This window comes from Meriones unguiculatus, chromosome 19 (genome assembly GCF_030254825.1).
Source record: "Meriones unguiculatus strain TT.TT164.6M chromosome 19, Bangor_MerUng_6.1, whole genome shotgun sequence".
Lineage (NCBI taxonomy): Eukaryota > Metazoa > Chordata > Mammalia > Rodentia > Muridae > Meriones > Meriones unguiculatus.
In genome coordinates this window covers 31,628,832-31,652,522 of record NC_083366.1, presented here as the reverse complement: position 1 = coordinate 31,652,522, position 23,691 = coordinate 31,628,832, and the positions used below count along the sequence as shown (strand labels likewise).

The window sequence follows — 23,691 nt, the reverse complement described above, 5'->3', positions numbered from 1 at the left end:
CTAGCATTATTTAGAGACTGCCGTAACATTTCAAGTAAAAGGTGAGACCTTTCTTCCTAAGCTATAGTAGAAGTAGAATTTTTATTTAGGAGTTACAAGAGTGTAATCTTGGTGATAGATTAGATTGGGAAGAGAGCAGGAAAGTCAGGACAACCCTCTCAATGGCTGCCTGAGCTCCTGGGATTGCCACCTGGGCAACAAATAGCAGAAGAGCTAAGGCATGTTTCAGAATGGCTACCAGGGAAAAACCACACCGCTGGTACACTACAACTCTGTCCATTAGTCCAGAAATTAACTTCTTTGCAGTAACTACTGAGATTAAATTCACTATGCCATGCATTTTAATCCCAGAATTCTTAAAACAACCATGCCAACCCTACTCACAGTTTCTAACACAGGATGGAATAAGGGACTAGTATAAATACAGATCTCTTTGTTGAGAAAACAAGACTAGGAAAAAAGAAAATATAGAGGGATGCTACAGAGAAGCCACAGGTAAAAAAGATATTTGTTCAATTTTTTTAAACACTTGGTTTTCTTAAGGTCTATAAAAAATTGTGTTGGTATTCTGATGGAAATTGCATCTATAGATTAAAATTAATCTGTAGATTGTTTTTGGTAGGATGGCCATTTTCACTATGTTAATCCTACCGATCCATGAGCATGGGAGATCTTTCCATCTTCTTTGATTTCTTTCTTCAGAGACTTGAAGTTTTTTTCATACAGATCTTTTACTTGCTTACTTGCTTGGTTAGTCACACCAGCGTACTTTGTGTTATTTGTGGCTATTGTGAAGGGTGTTGTTTCCCTAATTTCTTTCTCAGCCTATCTGTCTATTGTATACAGGAGGGCTTCAGATATTTTTGTGGATATTAGCCATATAATATAGGATAAACATACTAAAATCTATAGTCCTAAAGAAGCTAAACAACAAGGAAGACCCTAGAGAAGGGGCTGAAACTTCATTCAGAAGGACAAACAGGATAGATCTCGCAAGTAGGAGAAGACAGGGAACAGGACAAGAGCCATCCACAGGGGGCCTCTGAAAGACTCTGCCTATCAGGGTATCGAAGGAGATGCTGAGACTCATAGCCAAACTTTGGGAAGAATGCAGGGAACCTTATAAGGGAAAGATAGAAAGACCTGGAGGGAACAGGAGCTCTACAAGCAGAACAACATAGCCAAAAACTTGGGCCCTGGGGGGACTTACAGAGACCGATACTCCAACCAAGCACCATTCGTGGAGGGGACCTAGACCCCCTGCTCAGACATAGCCCATGGGCTGCTCAGTTTCCAAGTGGATACCCTAATAAGGGTAGCAGGAGCTGTCTCTGACATGAACTCAGTGGCTTGTTCTTTGATCACCTCTCCCTGGGGGGGTGCAGCCTTGCCAGGCCACAGAGGAAGATGATACAGCCAGCCCAGAAGAGACCTGATAGGCTACGGTCAGATAGAAGGGGAGGAGGTCCTCCCTTATCAGAGGACTAGGGGAGGGGCATAAGGGGAGAAGAGGGAGGGTGGGTGGGACTGGGAGGAGACAAGGGGGGGACTACAGCTGAAATGCAAAGTAAATAAATTGTAATAAATAAAATAAAATAATTAAAAAAGAAACACTTGGTTCTCATTTTTGCTTTGGAACTGTTGGGAACCCAGTCATATTTTTAGGTTCTAAGAAATACGCTGGTGGTACAGCTAGTTATATCTAACTGGCTCTGCCTGGCCTTTCTTTCCAGGCAGTTCAGTCATAGTAAGAGTATTTACACAATGAAAAAGAACCAATGTTATACGGGGCCTCTAAATTTTGTTTATGTATGTACATAAATAATAGAGTGTGGGGATGTCTGTGGAAGTCAGAGGACAACTTTGTGAAGTTGATTCTCTCCTTCTACTTTTACATGGGTTCTGGAGATTGAACTCAGAGTCACCAGAATTTCCTGGAAAGGGCATCTTCCCACTAAACCATCCCATTGGCCCATATCAGGATTTTGCTTATTTATTTTCTTTTCCTTCCAAATAGTTAATTTATTGACATACCAATATGTCCACTAGGGAAAAACCATCAAAGGTAGGAGTGAGAGAAGGAATGAATGAAAGAGAAAATAAGTGATAATTGGGTGAAGAGTACAGGTAAAGAGTTTAGGGGCAGACAGCAAGAAGCATTACATCATTCATTATCTGATGCCAAAGGAAAAGAGGGCTAGAATTTGCAGATATGGTAAACTTATCAGAAAGTAGCCAAGAATGAAAGAAAGTTCAAGAATGATAGCCTCAGCCAGGTGCAGTGGTGCACAACTGTAATCCCAGTACTCTGGGAGGCAGAGGCAGGCAGATCTTTATGAGTTCAAGGCCAGCCTGGTCTACAAAGCAAGTCCAGGACAGCCAAGGCTACACAGTGAAACCCTATTTCAAAAAAAACAACAAAGAATAGCTTCAATTCAGGGCTGTCTACTGAACAACTAATAGTTATTATTCATGTGAAATTTGTTATTTTCACATGTATATTCTTGTAGAAGTCAGAGGCCAACATCAGGTATCTTATTCTATTCTCTGCCTTATTTTTCAAGACAAGGTCCTCCCCTCTCCCTTCCTTACCTCCCCCCACCCCCATTTCCTGCTCTTCTCCTCTCTCCCTTTCCTCTCTCCTTCCCTCCCACCTCTCTCTGAACCTGCAGCTCACCAACTAGTCAGACTCACTGGCCATCCTCCTATCTCAAATCTCTCACACTAGTACTGTGATTAAAGACTGTCCTGCCATGACCATTTTTTTAATGAAGGGACCAGGGATCTAAACACAGGTCCTCACACTTGCAGGACAAAAGTTAGAGCATAAAATTAAATTAAATAACATAAGCAAGAGAGTATCTGCTGATTATGCACCGTACTATAACTTTCTGACCAGTACTTTATGTGCAACAGCCATCAGATTTCCAACCAGATTTAAAACAGAAAGCACATTAGAATACATACTTTTGTTAATATAAGTTTTATAAAAATCCATTTTATAATGCTAATCTATCTACCTATTTCTCTATCTCCTCTGTCACATACTGCTCCTGTCATGATCTTGTTCTCAAGCACAAGAAACCACACAACAATGGACTGAGCACTCTGAATGTGTGAGCCAAATCTTCCTCCTTTAGATTCTTCCCTTGGCTATTTTGGTCACAGCTCTAAAAAACTAAATAACACAGAAAAACTGATGCCAGTGGAGTTTTTTGTGGCTAAGCCCAATCATGCGGTTCTTAAGCCTTTGGGACTGATTTATGAGAATTGGAAATGTTGGGAGCTGTAGATTAGAAAAGATCTCAAATGGTATAAACAGAGCTTAATGAGTTGTTGGGAGCTCAGAAGCAGAGCACCAACCAGAATTCGACAGTGAGGGACAAGCTCATGCAGTTTCAAATAAGAATGAGGACTCTATGGAGAATTAGACTAGATGTTACATCCCAGCAAACAATTTATCTACAGTTTTTCTGTGTTCCTGAGTGAGTCTGAGTTTAAAAGCTGGGTCTACAGATTCTTATCTCATGTTTTTCCTGATATTGCATGAATTTTGGGAAGACTTGTCTTAGTCAAGCCATGTCTTTCAGAATGCTACCTATGGAGCAGTTTAGTGGTCAGTTCTAGACCTATGTATAGCTAGGCTGGTTCATCCCCAAGCATCACAAGTTTCCTGCTGTCCTAACTTTCAATTTGTTTCTCCCTCTCTCTCTCTCTCTCTCTCTCTCTCTCTCTCTCTCTCTCACACACACACACACACACAGAGAGAGAGAAAAATATCTACTTGTTATTACTTCCCTTAAGTTTTCTTGTTTTTCTTTTATACAAACAAGTAAATGACCTGAGAAGATGCTACTTCTCCTAAAAGAATTTACATCTTAATGAGAGGTGTTATTGGAATTTCAACATCACAGGGCTTTGCAAACGTTAGCTGTGATCTAGATGCTCCACATTACAAATGTGTAACTATGATAATCCTCAAGAAGTGAAAAGGGAAAGAAACAGTGTTGCTGCACCTATATTTAATCTGTATTGTGCATTTAAACTAAGTCAAACTAGAAAAATGTGTTTAATGAAATATTTTCAAGTTATGTGGAATTGTGTGGGCTGTTCAAATAAAGAACACTTAAACTAAATATATTTAGAATAATGTTTGTGGAAAGGGCAGAAATCTAAGAAATCAACAGTCCCTAAATTTTCTTTTCCTTCTATATTTCAGGGAGTCAACAAGCAATAATGATAATTTCCCTCCCATCTCTCTAAGTTAATAAAGTCCTAGTTGACATAACTCTTATGACAATGGCCTTGAAAATTACTGTTGGTCACCATGATGACCACCCTGGACCCTCATATGACAAAGTTGGTTGGGAAATAAATGAAGCCCAGTCAGCATGGCAGAACTCTAACAGAAATTCAGAGGAAGTCATCAAAATGCATCAGACTTAAACCCTTCAATAAGTAGTTTGTTTTCCTAAAACAAATGAACTGGATAACCAGATACCTCAGGTAAAACCTGTGTTTGGCCCTGAGTTCCAAAAAGAGACAGTTTTAGTGAAACTATACAAAATAGAACAATGAAAGCCCACCTGAGCAAGTCTCCTCTGGAATATGATAAGAATTTTATACTGATTAGCTCATCTGACCTCAAACACACCTAGAGATGTGACTGATCTAGTGTGCATCTGGTGCTACTGTAAGCTTACAATATAGGTTTAATCCCTATAACTATTTCTAACTGCCCTCATTTGTTACACACACTGGACACAGAAGCACAGTAAGGCTAGGCAGCTGTCCAAGATCATAGAGCTTCCAAGTGTCAGAGACAGGAGTCAGGCTCACCAACTCTCTGAAGTCTACTGACTGCCCTCAACAAGCCACCTTTTCCTTCCTCATTCCTATTCCGGTTTGTGGCTAGTCACTCAGAAGAGGAACCAAAACAGTGCTTCACCCAAGCCTTGGCAATTCACTCCTGTTGCTTGCTGGTTCACTTCTAAAACCACTACTCACTAGCTCTGAAGTGCTGGGTGCTTGACTTCCTTTTCCTGAGTTCTTCTTACAGTAAAGGGTTTGTGGAATGAATGAACACAGTCTTTATTAGGGGTGAACTCATTTTTCTTCCCAGGTATTATCATTGTCATTGAACCTGGCCCCTTCTCCTCTAGCCTTATTGCTAAGCATTCCTGGACCCTCATCTTCTCTCCAAAACCTGCCTTTGGTTTGTTTTCCATCCAACCTAAATCTTACAACTACTAAAAACAAACAAACAAACAAAACTGTCACTCAGATTCCTTGAAATTACAAATGACATTCTAATTCATGAGAAATAAGACCCCAATACATTTGTTAGAACAGAGTATGCAATACCCTTCACCATGTTGTCATTCCAATCTCTTTATACAACTAACACATAGGCCCACCTCCTCTATCCTCTACAGTTCCTACCCAAAGGTATATACCTCCTCCACACTGCTTCACTATTTTATCATGTGGCTCTTGCCATGGAAGCTACTATTAATTAATTTCTTTTCTACATGACTTTATATTATCATTCATCACACTGTGTTATGCAATTGCATTCTTTCTTTAAGGGACACCAGGGGCCTGGAGAGATGACACAGTACTTAAGAGATCTGGTAGCTCTTCCAGAGGACCTAGGTTCAAATCCCAGTACCCACATGGTAGTTTACGACCATCTACAACACCAGTTCCAAAGGATTTGACACCCTTTTCTGACTTCTTCAAGCATTGCTCGCATGTCATACACAGATATACATGCAGGCAAAACACCCAGACACATAAAATTAAAATAAACCTTTTTTAAAGGATTTTAAAAATCCGGATTGTCAGGGACCACCTGAGGGAACTCGCCAACTTCAGAGACCACCTGAAGGAGCTCACCAACTTGCCTCAACTTGCCTGTTCCCTTACCTGCAGTAAATTTACTACTTGGAGATGCCTGTTCCCTTACCTGCAGTAAACATACTGCTTGGAGATGTCAGAGACCACCTGTGGAAACCCATCAACCTGCCTCAACTTGCCCGTTTCCTTACCCGCGGTAAACATACTGCTTGTAACAGCAGAGATGTGCTCACAGAACCATGGCTCATCACAAGATGTTTCAGGCCCCTGGCCGAGAAGAATTTGTAATTTTTCACCCACCCTACTTCCTCATCCTGAACCCTATATAAAAGCTGATTCTGCTCAGTAAAGTTGGTCCTTAACAAGCACCTGTTTGCTTGGACTCATTTCTTTCTCTCAGCCCATCTTTTCACAGGATCGGATTCTCTTCTATCCCCCGCTAATAACAGGCTCCGCTGGCCGGAGCACCGGATCTTATTTTTTCAAATATCGCCAATGCTTAACACATGCTACAAACATTAAGAAGTCAATAAATACCCACTTGTTTTATACTAACTTTGATAGAAAACTCTTAAAAATACTCAAATACTTTTAAGAAATTTTCCCAAACTAAGGATCTAATATGAACACTTAGAAAAGCCTTTTTCTATTTCACAGCTAGTTGTGAAGTACTAAGAAAGGTGCTACACAAACTCCTGAAAACCTTAGTAAAGTTTACAACCTTTAAAAAACTTTGGGAATAAAAGTTATTATATCATTTATTTTATGTTAAAGACTACAGGCTTTTTAAAAAGTTCTTAAACTTGTTATAGTCATATAGCCCTTCATACTTGTTGAAGAAACACCAAAATAATTTGAAGCCTAAGCCTAATGTGAAGTGAAAATAATAAAGATAATTTCTGTAGCAGTGATCAACAGTTCCATGTTTTTCTAACATATGCAAAAGATTGCACAAAATAAGGTCTAGGAATACTAAACATATATATTCACAAGCTTTAAAGATACATTGCAAACCGGGTAGAAGACTCAAACCTCTAATGTCAGTTCTTGAAAGCTACACAGCATGACCATGATGAGACTGTAGCCAACCTAGACTACACCTTGGAATTAGAGGATTAGTTTCCTCTTAATCTTCTGTAATGTGTACACAGACAATACAACTAACTACCCTTAAAAAAAAATGCATTCCTGTTATATTTCACTCAGAGAAAAATAAGAGTAGAGTCAAATCAAGAGGTATTTGATGTATTTGCTGAATCAGCTGCTCTCTAACTATGAAGAGGGCAAGTTAGGGGAGATGAACACAGGTTTAGGGAGAACTGAAGCAATAAAGAAATAAATATTTTCTAAGACTTAATTATGTATATTCTGCCTGCATGTACACCTGATCGCCAGAAGAGGGCACCAGAACTCATCTTAGATGGTTGTGAGCTACCATGTGGTTGCTGGTAATTGAACTCAAGACCTTTGGAAGAGCAGCCAGGGCTCTTAACCCCTGAGCCATCTCTCTAGCCCCACAATCAGTTTCTAACACTATGATGAGAAAATGGACAGGTAAGCTAGCATGGTGGCAAACACCTGTAATTCTAGCACCCCTTTCTGAAGACTAAAGGAAGGGGATAGTTGGGAAGTGGGAGGGAGGGTGGGACTGGGAGAAGATGAGAGAGGGGGTTACAAATGGGCTGTAAAGTGAATAAACTATTTTTAAAAAGAGCATTAAAAATTAATAAGCAAAAAAAGAAAATAATTATAATGAAAAGTTAAAATATTCCTTTACTTCAAGCTCAATGAATTCTAGGCTAGCCAGGGCTAGTGAAACACCTAAAATAATAATAATAACAACAACAATAACACAGACACATAAAGAATAATAGTTAAAGTTATACAAGAATTAGATATTGAAAGCCAATTGCTACAGGTTCTTATCCCAGACACATTTTGGCTATTGAACTGCATTCCTAAGCCACACTAAAATGTTCAGGGTGTTGGTAGTAGAGTAGATGGAATGTTAGACTGAAAACAAAAGATATTTTTGAGTTTTTGTTTCTTCTCAAATCTTTATGAACCCCATACCCACACCTACTTTTCAACTGTTGAGTTGATGGTGGTCTGTCAGTTTGTTTTGAAAGGGGTCAAAATCAGCACATGTCATTCTAAAACTTAATATCCTCCTGATCTAATCTCCTGAGACCCCACTACTGGGTATGTGTCACTAAGCCCAGCCTGTCCCCTATTATCCTTATATTCAGAAAAATAAAAACTAGATAATCTCTAAATGTCTCTTTGGACTGTGAGTTTTCATGACAGTACACCATGAGAAAACGTAACAAACATGAAGATCAATTTACAATTATAATTACATATTTCAAATGTTTTCTTAAGGTGAGTATAGGCAGGTTTTGTCAAAACAACATTGGTAGAATTCGATTTGAAAAAAATAATTAAGGAGTAGGGCTGCAAAGATGGCTTGGCAGTTGAGAGCACTTGCTGCTCTTGCGGAGGACCCAGTTTCAGTTCTAGCACCCATATTAGGAGGCTTTCAATGGCTTTTTACTCCAGCTCCAGAGGATCTAACATCCTATTCTGATCCTGTGGGCGCCACTGCATATGTTGTACTTACATAGACTCAGGCTCATATACATTCAAACAAAATAAATATTCAAAAAGAAAGGACGAACAGAAGGAAGGGAGAGGGAGGGAGAGAGAAAGAAAGGAAGAAAGGAAGGGAGGGAGGGAGGGAGGGAAGGAGAGAGGGAGAGAGATAGTTCAGTAGGTAAAAGTGCTTGCTACCAAACCTGACAACTTAAGTTCAATCCTCAGAATCTACATGGGAGGAGAGAACAGACTCCTGAAAGTTGTTCTCTGACCTCTATGATTCATACCTACGACAGCCACACTTTTTCTCAGATACACATAAATAATGAATGTAAAATATAAGGAATGGAGAAGACTGTGCCAGTAACTTGAAACAAATGACTTTTAAAATAGTCTCTAAAGCTAAATAACAAGGAGGACTCCAGGGAGGATGCTTAATTCTCATTCAGAAGGGCCAAAAAAAAAAAAAGAGGACACCGGAAGTGATTGAAGAGAAGGAACAGGACAGGAGCCTTCCATAGATGCCCTCTGAAAGACTCTACCCAGCAGGGCATGGAAGCAGACTCTGAGACTCACAGCCAAACTTTGAGCAGAGTAATGGGAGTCATATGGAAGAGAGGAGACAGAGAAGAACCTGGAGGGGACAGGAGCTCCACAAGGAGACCAGCAAAGCCAACAACTCTAACACAGAGAGAATGATGCACCAACCAAATACCATGCATGGAGAGGACCTAGACCGCCTGCTCAGATGTAGCCAATAGGCAGCTCAGTCTCCATGTGGGCTCCCTACTAAGGGGATCAGGGGCTATCTCTGACAAGGACTCTGATGCCTTCTCTTGATCACTTCCTCTAGGCAGGTGGCCTGCCTAGTCAGGCCATAGAGAAAGAGAATATAGGCAGTCCTGAAGACACTTGATAGGCTGGGGCAGATGGGAGGAGGACTCTGCCTTTCTGAGGACTAGAGGAGGGGTATAATGGGGAAGAAGGAGGGAGGGTGGGACCAGGAGGAAACAAGGGAGGGGGTTACAATGGGATATAAAGTGAATAAATTATTTTTAAAAATTACAAAATTAATTAGCAAAAAAAGAAAGTAATTATAATGTGGCACTGGAAAAAAAAATAGTCTCCAAAACATTTAAATAAAGCTAACAGGAAAAAGTGCAAGAGTAATTATCAGCATTGTTGTATTAGGAAGTACCATTAGGAAATTCAAAAAGCAACAAAGCATTTTAATTTTTAAGAAATCCCAAGTCACCTTTAATTCCAGCACTCAGGGAGGCAGAGGCAGATGGATCACTATAAGTTCAAGGCCAGGACAGCCAAGGCTACATAGAGAAACCCTGTCTCGAAAAAGAAAGGAAGGAAGGAAGGAAGGAAGGAAGGAAAGAAATTCCAAGTCAAAGCTGAGGATATCTCAGTGTCAGAGCCCTTGCTTGGCATGTATGAAGACCCTGGTGCAACCCCCAACACACACACACACACACACACACACACACACACACACTCACATTAAAACATCAGGCTAGGCTGTAGAGATAGCGTAACAAAGTGCTTCCTTTGCAATCATTAGGATCTCAGTATAATCCGCAGAACCCATGTTTTAAAAAAAATAAAATAAAAAGGTGGGCATGGTGGTACACACTGGGGAGATGGAGACAAGTGGATCCCTAGGGCTCACTGGCCAAATGGCCTGGCGTAATCAGCTAGTTCCAGGCCATTGAGAAATTTAAATAACAGGTGGACATCACCTGAAGAAAGGCCTCTGATCTACACACACACACACGCACACACACACACACACAAAGCCAAAATGCAGTGAAGTACAAAAATCAAAGCTAGAAAGCAGGGTAAAGAGGGAGCTGATAGACATACATAGCCGCCCTACAAGTTACACCAGTACAACCTCCTTGCACTTGCCACACTGTATTTCCCACTTCAGTGGATGAACAACCAGAGGTGACAACAATGAAAGCATTTTATGAACTGATAAATGTGTTTTGCTGCCCTTTCAAAGAGGCCACATTATTATGATAAAAAGAGGAAATTGTTCTTACCACTGTTTTAATTTCACACTCAATGTATTCGGTAGCCCTGCTGCTCCAATACAATGAATGCGACTATGACTACTGCTCTTCCAAGAGGTGAAGACGACGGAACTAACAACTGCAGCAAGTCACATCCGACCAGACCAATGTTAAGAAAAAGAAGGTACAATTGTAGCTTTTAAAAACTCATTATACTTTAAAAAGCATTCTGTTCCTGGTAAGTAAACAGATTACTATATGGGGCGGGGGGGAACTTCAGGACAGGGTTTCTCTGTGTAGCCTTGGCTGTCTTGGACTAAGCTTTGTAGACCTGGCTGGCCTAGAACTCACAGAGATCCGCCTGCCTCTGCCTCTCTGAATGCTTGGATTAAAGGTGTGTGCCACCATGAATCAAAGCACATTTCCAATGTACAGAAACAGCTAACTTAAAAAAAAAAAAAGAGGGAAGTATAAGGAGAAAAAAAAAGCCCCAGAAAATAGCAAACATCCCAACAATCTTGTGGGTAGTTCACGGTTAACCATTCTAAAAGCAGAGCAGAGCAAACAGAATTGTAGACTTAGTCCACACTGGATGTAAACTAAATATTTCTCACCCATTGTAGTACTTGACACTTTTAATTAGTAAATTTTTCTTATTTATTTGAAACACATCTCCCAGAATATAGAGAGAAGACTCAGCAGTTAAGGGCAACAAGCTCTTGCAGAGAACCCAAGTTTGGTTCCCAGCACACATACATATTTAAATCTTTAAAAGATAAATACATATCTTCCAAACCAGGTGCAGTGACTCTCAGAACAGACTCATCAAGTAGGATTATGGGTTTGAGGTTAGCCTGGGCTACAAAGTAAAACCCTATCTCAAAGAAAGCCCAAAACAACAAAATCTATTTCCCTCTTACTTTCGCCTTTGCAATGACATCACACTTTCTGCTGTGACATTCTCCCAGTTCCCTCTTAGTTTTAAACCCTTATCTCCATTAGCTTCTTCACTACTTGCATTTAAAACAGGGGAAATAGTCCACTGACACCTCCTCTTCCAAGATCACTCAGAAACAATCTATGATGGAAGCACACTTCACCTCTGCTCTGTGAACTGCAGTCTGGTTTTTGCTCACGGTCCTCTATCCAAACTACTCAGGCCAAGAACAACAATAACCTTCCAACTGGCAAATCCATTCCAACAAGCACGTTCCAGTACTTATCTGATCAGACCTCTCTGTGAAATACAATAATCAGCCTGTTCTTAACCCTCTCTTCTGACTTATGGGATCACAAATATGAGTATACACATACCTCTATTTACATTTTGTGGGTTTCCTCTTCTGATTACTATCTAGTCTCCTTGGCTGGATTCTTCTCTGCCAACTCTTCATGTTGATGAGGCTCTGGAATCTCTCCTCCTCATTTCACTTTTTTTGTGCTCTCCTTTTATGAACTCAGCCACTTCTGAGATTTCAGCTATCACCTATATGTTTAATGACTTCCTTCCAAAATGCTCATACAAGGATGAGTCCAGACTTTCTTATAGAAGATGTAGCCAGAAAGTCCCAGGACAGTACCATGACATTAGAGAAAAGGTACACCATACAAGTACCTCTAATAAGAGACTCGGTACACTCATTCTCAGTATCTATTCTTTTCCAATGTAGTATCTCTGCTTACCTACAGTGGGGTAACCAAATACCTCTCTATTTGCTCAGCCTAGTCCTGGCTTATGTCTGTTGCCCAAGAATAACTATTAATGATACCCTTTTCATTCTCAAATTTACCATTATTTAGCCAACAAACTATGTGGTTACCCTACATACTCACCATCCCTCTGAGATTTTGTATCCCACTAGGTTAAATCCTCATAAACTTTCTGTTTCTATGGTTTACTTGAAAGACCATGTACATATGTGGATATACATTTGTATATGTATATGACCTCAGATGTCATCCTCAGAAACATCAAGCTTTTTTTTTTTTTTTTTTTTTTTGAGACAGGGTCTCTCACTTTTCTGAAGCTCATCAATTAGGTTAAACTGGACAACTAGCAAGACCAGAGGTTCTCTTGTCTCTGTCTCCCCAGAACTGGAATTTTAATTGTCTGCCACTAGGCCCACCATTTTTACATGGCTCTGGCGATCAAAATTAGGGCCTCACACATATGAGGCAGATACCTTACTTACTGAATTATCTCCTCAGCCCCTTCCCTGTGTACTTTACTCACTTTCTGAGCCCTACCTTTATGGCTAAGAAGCTTCTCCACCTTGACCACCTCTTCTCAATGAAGATCATTGCATCACCAAGATCTGTCTCGGAAGAAAAGTCGGTATTCACCTGGCTTCCCAACCATAGTGCTTCATTTTATCTACTTTCAGGGTTATATTTACAGTTGTCACACACTGGTCAAGCTTTGAGTAGTTCATTACCATTTATGACAAACAGTTTATACACTCTCCACAAAGGCTGATCTTCTGGGGTTCACTGTCATACACTAGATGTAAATGTTAACCTTTAGTTAACATCCATGGCTCCTGCTTCGCAGGTTAGCGTGGTTTAATAGTTGGTCACAAAAACTTTCAAGCTAAACAGACTCAGGCACTTTCTAGTTGTGTGCCTTGGGGAAGGTTACTGACTAGCAATCGTCTTTCTATTACTGTGATTAGCACTATTAAGAGTGGATACCCAGCAACAGCAGCAGCAGCAGCCTTATTTTGACTCTTTATTACTTAATATTGCCCCAACTCTAGAATTTAAAATTTAGAATTTAAAATGTTTATAATGTGTGCCTTTTTTTCCCATCTCTAGTATTCTACTACTAACATATATACTACTCATAAATTCTTTTTTACTAAGATTCTTCACCTTCTCCACCCTCTACAAGTATCAGCCTCAAGATGGCTTGCTTTCCCTCCTAATTTAGTAGGCGCTCTGTGGCTCGTCCCTTCAGACAGTGACCTCACTGACACCCTGCATTCCTTGGTGTCATACCATCCTTCTTCCCAAGTTCTTCATTTCACCTTTCCTTCCTATTCTCATCCAGGATCAGTTTACCATACTTGCTTTTTAACCTAAGCAAACCCGTCACAGAGAAAACTACTTAACCATTCTGATAACCTCTGTACATTTGTGATTTCATATCTTGGGAGAATACTCATCAGCATTGGGTAATTAGGTCACTAGTTCTTGTTTAAGTTTCATTTCCACAAAAGAGCTCTTTTTCTGGACTCAGTTGGCCACAAAAACAAGAAATTCCAATACACTAGGTTTAGGGGGCACCCCCAAACATACTCCAACCCATTTTTGTCTCCGCACATAACCTTGCTTCCTAGAGAAAAGACACTATCCTGGATGCTCAACTCCACCTTAACACACTCCCTGATTTCCTTTTCTTTTGCAAACAGGAAGATACATTGCTACTCTTCTGAGTAACCCTTTTTACCTGTACACCCTGGCCCAGCCCTCACCTTTCTCTCATATTATACTTAATTAATTAGCATCTTTCTCTTATAGGATGCCCCTTTCCTCAATCTATATAAGTATCTTTGACTTCAATCCTTAAAGAAAAACTCACCTTTGGCCAATCATTATTCCTAGTTCAAACTTCTATACCCTGCCTTTTTCATTTAAAAAATACCTGAAAGACTACATTAACTAAAAAAAGTTTTTATATAATTAAATTCTATACAATAGTTTACAATAAAACCCATACAACAGGTTTTTTACAAATGTATGGTATATATCCACCACTGTAGTCCAGACAAACTGGACAGACATTGGAAGAGGGAGAAAACAGGCAACAAGACAGAAGCCTACCACAGAGGACCGCTGAAAGACTCTACCCAGCAAGGTATCGAAGCAGATGCTGAGACTTATAGTCAAACTTTGAGCAGAGTACAGGGAATCTTATGAAAGAAGGGGGAGACAGAAAGACCTAGAGGGGACGGGAGCTCCACAAGAAGAGCAACAGAACCAAAAAATATGGGCCCAGGAGTCTTTTCTGAGATGATACTCCAACCAAGGACTATGCATGGAGATAACATAGAACCCCTGCCCAGATGTAGCCCATGGCAGCTCAAACTCCACATGGGTTCTCTACTAATGGGAACAGGAAATGTCTCTGACATGAACTCAGTGGCTGGCTCTTTGATCACCTCCCCCTAATGGGGGAGCAGCCTTACCAGGCCACAAAGGAGGACAATGCAGCCAGTCCTGATGAGACCTGATAGGCTAGGGTCAGAGGGAAGGGGAGGAACACCTCCCCTATCAATGGACTTGGGGAAGGGCATGGGAGATGAGGGAGGAAGAGAAGGCAGGATTGGGGGTGATGAGGGAGGGGGATACAGCAGGGATACAAAGTAAATAAGCTGTAATTTATAAATAAATTAATTAATTTAAAAAAATCCTGTGTTGTCTGCCCATTTATTCTTCCCTTTCTTCAACTTCTGATCTTCTGTCTCCAGATTTTTGCTTTGTTTTTTTTTCCAGAATGCTTCATAATTGGAATAATAAAGTATACAATTTTTTTTCAGACAGGCTTCTTTCATTTGGTAATATGTACTTCAGATTTCTGTCTTTTAAAGCTTGAGCTATATTTAAATACTGCTTATTAAGGTGTACTTGAAATTATATATAACAACCTGTCCATCTTTAAAGTATGTAACTTGTTCAGTTTCAACATATGTGTACACCCATGAAACCATGGTCGTAATCAAGATAGTGAAACCTGTCTATCACTCCGTGTAGTTTCCTAGTACATCCTTGTTATCCTTCCCTTCTGTGCCTCCTCCCCTTACTTTATCTATACCCAGCCCACCGCTGATAAGCTTCCTGCCACTACAAAAAGAACACACTTTCTAGATGGAACTAAAAGTACACAATGGGTTTTTTTTTTTTTTTTGGTTGGTTGGATTGTGATTTTGTACGTTCGCATACATGTGTGTTTCTACATGTAACATAATTATGTTGTATGATCTTATAGCCCATTCCACAATTGCTAATTAGAAATCCACTATATAAATGGCTCTTTAATTTTCAAAGATGGGTAGAAACAATTTTATAAACATGTCTAAGTGTGTGCAGAATTCAACAGTTCATCTAACTTTTCCATTTACTTAAAATGGTTAGAAGCTCTCATTTCCTCATCCACTGTGGGTTTCAGTTTCAAAGACTAACATTCAAATGGAACAATGAATAGCCTTTTGAAGAATAATTTTATTTCCTTCTTGACTAATAAAGATGATTGGTTTTAGGTATTACTATTCCATATAATTAGGTACTTTTTCCCCTATTCCATTTTTCCCAGCACTTGGACTTAATAAGCATTCAGCTTTCAATTACTATAAGCAAGGCCAAGGGGACTGGAGGCACAAGGACAGCCGCTGATGAGAAGCAACCATGAAAAAGAAGTACCAATGAAGTATAGCTGCCTCAGTGACTCCAAGGTCAGTTCATCATTACACACTAATTTAACAGGGCTTTCTAGATTTTCAGGATAGGAATGTGGAAAATTCACTATAAAATATTAGCTATTTTCTGGTTCTTCATTATAAAATGTAGACCTCAGGACTGAGAGTTACATATTTCCTGATACAAGTATTTTTTGTTATTGTTGTTCTCTTTCACAGCATGGAAGATTAAACCCAGGACCCTGTGCATGCCAGACAAGCACTCTATCACCATGCCATATCCTCAACCCCATTTTCTCATTTTTGCGACAGAGCCTCACTAAGCTGTTAAGCTGTCCAGGCTGGTCTTGAACATGTGATCCTCCTGCTTCAGCTTCCCAAGTAGCTGGGACTACAGAGATGCTCCTTCAAGTTTTACAGATCAAAGTATATTGGTCTAATGCTTTATATTCTGATGTTTAAAAAGAGTCTCCATTTAGAATGTGATGGTCCATTTATTTCAAGTCATCTGTAATGAAACAAAAGAATTAAGATAATCTCTTTGTTACTAACTTATTAGAAAAATATTTTTTGAAAAATTCAAGTCTTTACACTGTAATTTCACAAATAGCCAAGAAGCCACATTTGATAACATTTCTGGGGCTTAATTTTTTTAACAGGCATCTAAAAATAATTTAGAAAAAATCAAATGAAATTGTTTAAGTTAAATATAGCTATAAAAGATACTCCAAAATTCTGTATTAAATGGCTTTCTCTGAAACTAAAACTAACAAAAAACATAGACTAAATCCAAGCAAATAAAACCTAAGCTACATTTGGGAATGTAAATGACTAGACTGGTTCAAAAGAACTAAAAAGAAAATAAGCTCAGTGAGTGTACTTTCCTAGAATGATCAAGGTATTTCGGTTTGATTCCCAACACTGGAAGAAGAAAAAAGTGAACATGAAATAAAATTGTCCATTTATGGGCAAAATTGTTAAGCTCCTGGAATAGTCAAAGCAACACAAAAAGGTTTTGCAATGCAAAGTCACTAATGTCTACTAAAAAGTTTCTGCAATGCAAAGTCAATAATGTCCACGGTGACTAATCTCCACTTGGATGTTTAATTTTATCACCTAAAACCTAACCTCCCAACCAAGGCTATTCTTCTCACAAAGCTCTCAGTACCTCTCTATTCTATAATTGCTGCTAAAGACAAAATTGTTGCTGTCCTCTACATACAACCTATTCAGAAATCAATAACCTCTCAACACAGCCACCAATCCCTACGTCATTTCTGAACAGCATTATGCCAATATACTCAGGCAGGGTACCTCTGCTTCTGTTCCTGGTAGTCCCTTCCCACAAAGGTAGTGTATTTTCCAACAAGCCATAATATGGCTCCTTTAAAAATCAATTTTGATTATATCATTTATTTACTCAAAAAGAGAATTCTTCTCCATACAAAGGCTTATAAGGTCTTTCACAATCTGATCTCTCACCTTTATAATCTGTCAGTACTCTACAACTCTTACTTTGATGGTTCTACCACAGCCAGACCAGCCTCTCAGCTCCCCTCAGACTCCACCATCTCCACACTATTGCCGCAGGGCTTTTTGCAAGTGGCTTTCTCATTGCACACCCTTCCCTCAGAAAAGAGCATGGATCACTCCTCACTTCCTTCCGGCTGATCAAATGTCATCTCCTCCAGCAGGCCTTTCCTAACTACCTCTAATCAAATTGCAACCCATTTCTGGCTCCCTGTCTTCTCCTTGCTTTTTTCTCTCAGTCCTTTAACATCATCGGACAAGTGTGTATTGTACTTATTCACAATCTGAGGTTCTTCCAGTAGGATGTCCCCAGAGGGAGGGGCATTTATCTGTTTATAAAGTGCCTGCCCACAATAAGTGCTTAACAGATCTTTACTAAATACATATGCTATATATGCAATTTACTGGGAAGTATTTTAAGGTAAACTAAATTACAGAAACTCATTTTCCCCTATGTCCTCTCTCTTCCAAAGTCTTTCAATATCTATATGTTTTAGTGTCGGTGTGGATTACAGCAAAGAGCAATCAACAGAGAAGTTACTTTCAAAGCTCTTTAAAAACAGGATATCCCTTACTAATTAACTACCTTGGTAAAAGCTAAGAGTCAACATCTTTATTAGTATAAGGTTTCTAGGTGTGGAAGTTAAAAGTAATGACAGACCAGCCAAGCACATACAGGAAGAAAAGCTCAATTCAGTGTGCCGTATCAATCTGTTAAACAAACCCTAGAGAAAAGGCAAAATGAATTCGATCCTTAAGGAAACACTGGCCAGAATTCAACACAAATGTGTATTCAACACAAGTCAACACCCTTAAAATTTTTTCTCACCCCATCAACTACCAGGCAAGAGCTGTCACTGTGTGTGTGTGATCGGCTGAGCATCAAGGATGTTTTGCTGTTTTGTTTATCCCTCTGAGGATTGGATGAGGGTGCTTTTTTTTTCTTGACTCCCTGAGCTCCAGCCCGCCATCGTGAACCCTAGGCCTCTACCAAGCGACGGAGAGGGTCTCCCTGGGTCATGTCCCTATTACATTAGCATCTCAGCCACCGCTCCAGAGATGCGCGCGAACCACGCAGGGTTGTACTCGGAGTCCCTCCCGCAGCAGGTGTCACGGGCAGGGAGGGGACAGCAGAGGCTCGGGAGCACCGGGGTGGGGATGACAGATGGGCCGGCGGCCCGAAGTGGGACGGCCGGAACCTTGTCATCTCCCGCTGTCACCTGCTGGAGAGGACCCGGCGGGCTGAGAGGAGCGGCGGTCCGGGACAAGCGCTCCCCGAGGTGAAGCGCCCCCTGAGGGCACCGGCCCGCCGCGCCGGCCGATCGGTAAGTAAAGTTAGTACGGGGTCCCCGCCGCCGCCACTGTCCTCGGGACCCGGGACCGCCTCCGTCAGGAGCCGTGCAAAGCTCTGAGCACTAGCGAGCCCCAGCCGGGCCGAGCTCCGGGCACCGCCGCTCCCTCGGCTCCCTTGGTGCTGCGCGACCCCGCCCGGGCAGCCCGCCACCTTCCCACCATGCCCTGCTGGGGTCGCAACCCCGACCCTCGAAAGGAGCCCGTCCTTACCTCCGCTCTGTGGTCCGCCGCGCGCTCTCACCCGTGCAAGAGAATCCCGTCTCGCCCCAGTTGCCGGCCAGCGCGAGCTCTCACCCCCGCCCCCTCAGGTAACCCGGGAAACCGGGAACACCACCCCTTCCTCCCCCGCCCGGACCCAGACCCGCTCCTCTGCGCGTGCGCACAGACCCCGCCTCGAGCGCCTAGAGTCCCGCCCCGCCAGGAGGGCACGCCGGGGTCGCCAGCGTGAAGCGTGGAGCATCTCAGCCAATGAGAGGAAGAGGGCGGGCCAAGCGCGGTGGGGCGGGGCGGGGCCCGTGCGGCAACTGGGAGTTCCACCCCTCCAGGCTGTGCAAAGCTCCACATCCCAATCTCCAGAGTCAGCCCCCGAGGTGGAAGCGTAATTATCTTCCTACTGTAAACTCAGCGTGCACTGGAAGAACCACATCTGTGCTGAAGACCGTTCAGAATGGCGGATTGACTAGAACTTTGCCATTAGGGAGAGATGAATGATCGGTAGCCAAAATTATCTTGGTCTATCTTTAGGCCCTTTAAAAACCACTTATTACCAATCTCTGTAGCTGACCTAGCATCTCTGTGGCTGTTATGTAAAACGTTTGGGACGTACTGTTAAACCTAGCCAACGACCAGCTTTTCAGCCATGCTCAAACGAAAAATACCTGCAGGAGATTTTCCTGCTGTGCTGTGGTCTGCCCACATGATGTCCTTTACCTTATATGTATTTGGCAAATAGATTGATTTATGGTCTTTTGTTCTACGGCTATAGAACCTCATGTAAAAAATAATAATAATAAACTTTCTCCTACTCCCATGTTTTTCATGGACAGTACATGCAGTGTACTATTGCCCTATCTTCTGCTGGAGGTCAAAGGATAAAAAGAAAAACGTAAAGGTTCACCAAGATGGAAACCTCAAGACAGCTTTGGGACCTGGCCTTATACTTCTGTCAAGAAATAGAGAGAAACTTGCAAACGTTCTAGGTCCAGGTATAATACCCTACCTAGCCCTGTTCAGTTATGTTTACATGAAGTGGGCCATGTGGCAAAGATCCTTGCTTAAACCAAACTTTAGTCAGACTTTTGAACCTTCTCCTTGGCCCACTCGCTATGTGTGCACATCTTTGTAAATTCCAGGTTTAGCAATTACCAAGGCAGTTTAGCAAGAACCCACATATAGACAATCACACCCTCCCTATATAACAAAAATGTCTCAGTCTCCACCTTTGGTATCTGTGCATGCTGGCCTGCCTTCAGCAAGAATCTTGCAAGGTTGGTGCAGCCAGAATTCACCCAAGTTGGTATCTGCCATGAGTTCCATGTTCCTGGACAGAAATTCCCAGTTATCCCTAGTGTGTTTAGAGCAGAGGCCAGCTCGATAACTGGGTCTCTTTTGTAATAGTAGTCCTGAATAAAATTTGTCTTTGCCGTTTTAACATGTGCCTAGCTTTGGTTTTCTCTGATGACTATTAATGGCACAAACCTTAATATACCAGTCTCTCCTGACTGTGGGAACCACAAGTTAAATAAAAGGATATCTGAGCCTCATCACAGACAGTCCAACCAAATCTAAGGCTGACAAAATGCTGCTGCAGGCATTTTGACAGCTTAGAGGCCACCCTTCTCCACTTTCCAGCCACAACTGTGGCAGGCCTTTGAGATATCAGAGGCATGAAAAAAGAGTCAAAGCTATACTTACACATTTGCTATCATTTGGCAGTTTTTAAGTCTTTCCAAATAACACAATCAATAATCACACACTCTATGGCTTGATCATGTGGCAGAAGAGTAGGGTAGAAAGATTACAGTCAATCACAGACAGAACACTGGAACCCCCATTATCATCACCAAAGGATACATACAATAGATAGAACATGTCTGAGAAAATCCCATAGTATAGCAATGTGAGGAAAGGCAGGAGCTGTGTAAATGACCTATAACAAGTCACAACCCTCATGGCCTATTCTTTGGGCCTTTGATCTTTCTCCAGCTGTGGCTCAAGCTTTTCTTCCTGAATAAACTGCCCTTTGTTTCCACCACTAGCCCATATGTCCCTGGTCCAATTCCTTGGTTTAAGACACAGAACTCTGGAAACTTCAGTAGGTAGCTTCCATACTCCATAATCTGCCTGGAATAATAGGACTCATTGTAGATCTAATGCTTCCAGTCACTTTTTTGTACAGGAATTGAGAAATAGAAATAATTCAGGACATTATATCCAAAGGTTATTTGCCAGATGCAACTCTTAATTCCTCAACTTTCTTATGGCCTGATGATAAAGCAGAGTTGCCCATTGATGTGGCTTGAGGGAGCTCCCTGGGAAAATTCCTCTCTTTAAAATAATTTCATCTGACTCTGGTATTTAATCATTAAAAGCTCGTATGTTTATGAAGACAGTAAACATACTTCCTCTGGCGACAGTCTTTTAAAATTCCAGGACTCTAGGTATCTCTAAGAATCAAACGATAGAAATGCCACAAAATGGGCCCTTGTTTAACAAACATATAAAGAGCATCTCCTAGGTACTAGTAATTGTGCCCAGCACATGGCCAGGCACTTGAAACACTGCAATGTCTCTAAACACAAAAAGGGAAAGTGGTTAAGCTTTACCGGTGTTTACCTAAGACTGAATCTACTCTTGTTCATACAAAGTTCACCCACTGATCTAAAACAACAAACAAACAAACAAACTTTTTTAATGAATAAAAAGTCACAGAAACATCACATAACAAATTGCTTTCTGTTTCTCTTGGAAGGAAGATTATAGATGAATGATCAAGATGTCATTAAATGGAAAGAAAATGAAAAAGGTATTACATAACAGTGGTATACATTGGCCCTCAAAATAGTTTTATTCATAAAAGGCTAAGTAATGGCATTTGTGACATTGTATGTCTAAATCATAAAGCATTTCAAACAAAACATTACAGTATTTATTTGTTCAAGAACGCTTTAGGATTGAGCCAGGTGTAGTAATGAGCACTGATAATCTTAGCATTTTGGAGACTGAAGCAGGACAATTGCCAGAAATTCAGTGCTAACCTTGACAACTTGAACTTGATTCTCAGAACCCACATGGCAGAAGAAAGAACCAAATTCTAAAAGTTGTTCTCTGACCTCCACATGTGTTTTATGACTTCTGTGTGCGTGCGTGTGTGTGCTGCACGCATGCGCATACACACACAGCAAACAAACAAATAAATATAAGTAAATGTAAAAACAAATATTCAGGCAAAATAGTACATGCCTAGCACTCAGGAAGTGGATGCAGGAGGGTCAAGAGTTCAAGGTCAGTCTTGGCTATAGAGCAAGTTTGAGGCTGGCCTTAGTACAAAAGACCCTTTCTCAAAACAAAAACAAAAAGGAGTAAATGTGAATAAACAGTGGAACACTAAGTATACGCAAGCTTAAGACACAGCTTAAGAGAGTTCAAATGAATATCAAAATGGTAATTGAGAACATCAAAAGTAAAAAATCTAAAGAAAGAAAAATGAACACTATAGAAGGAAGCCGTACTAATGCTGATTTGCTACACTGGAGAAATTTTGTAGTGATAAATTTTCCATACAACTTGGCTATGAATGAATGCTAAAATGAGACAATAGTGTTAAGATCTTCACATTTAATTCTTCCCTAAATACCTTCAAAATTTTTCAGTGACTAATAGATCACATGGTTCCTCATTTCACTTAAGCAAAAACCAAAGACCTTGCAATGACCTTCAGAGCTTCATATCTGCCCCAGTACTTCACCTCCTCACTGTCTGCCTTCCTCCCTTCCGACTGGCCTCTCCACTGTTAGGCATACACTTGCAGGCAACTCTCTGCTTTGAAAACCTTGCACTGCCTAGCCCCTCTGTACAAAGTGCTTTCTCACTTGATAGTCACAATGGTACTTCCTCTAGCCATACTCTGATTTTATCTCCCAGTGAGAGCTGCCCTCAGCACTGCCGTGGGGCCCCAACAACAAAGGCTTCTGCCCTGGGACCCTGTGCCTGGGTTTCTTTCATAAGACAAACAGCCACTAAATAACTTTTTTTTTAGTTTAGGTAATTTGTCATTTGAGATCCCAGACTTCAGAGCAGCTGGGAAGACAGGCCTACACCACCAGGCCCAGCTCTTATGCTTATTTTTATCATCACTCCCACTTAGAATACAGGACCCACAAGAATAGCAATTTTTGTGCTAGACAGTATATCCCCCCCCCTTTTTTTTTCTTTTTGGGTATTGAACCCAGGGCTTTTAACGTGCTAAGCAAATGCTCTAAGAGCAAGGTATATGCCCAGCCCACTTTTTACTGTTATATTTTGAGACAGAGTTTCATTTTATTGCACAGGCCTGGCTATTATGCTTATTGTATTCATCTCTCCTACTTAAGACTCCATGATTCATTAGAGAAGCAATCTTTGTACCACATAATACACCACTAAGGTCTGAGTTTGAAACAAGTCAAATACCTCTGACTTCTACAGGCACGTACACACGTGCACACAGAGATACAGAGATACACACATACTATTACTAGGCACTTGGGATATCTGCTTGAAAGCTTTCATTAAGAAAATTTTCTAGGTAATCATGCCTATATTCTAATTTTCTAGGTGTCTCATGCCTATAATCCTAACACCAGACAGGCTGAGCCACAAGGATCACTGAGAATTCAAGATTAGCCTGGATTATAGAGTGAGACCTACCTCAAAAT

General features: G+C 41.0%; 1 protein-coding gene and 1 long non-coding RNA gene across 5 annotated transcripts in view; one reads left to right on the top strand and one right to left on the bottom strand.

The window, feature by feature from the left end:
• Lyst (lysosomal trafficking regulator) overlaps positions 1 to 23,691 on the bottom strand; it is a 174,631-nt gene that overhangs the window by 136,049 nt on the left and 14,891 nt on the right. For 3 of the 4 annotated variants that reach the window (XM_060372466.1, XM_060372469.1, XM_060372468.1), the window contains exon 1: positions 18,986 to 19,115. The exons of the other annotated variant lie outside the window; for it this stretch is intronic. The gene's annotated coding sequence lies outside the window, so the exon portion shown is untranslated. Of the gene's footprint in view, positions 1 to 18,985; positions 19,116 to 23,691 lie in introns of those variants that run through there. 4 annotated transcript variants of the gene reach the window in all.
• LOC132649204 (uncharacterized) lies at positions 18,950 to 19,805 on the top strand. The gene is made up of 2 exons (XR_009587652.1): positions 18,950 to 19,083; positions 19,321 to 19,805. It is a non-coding gene; the product is annotated as an uncharacterized LOC132649204 (long non-coding RNA).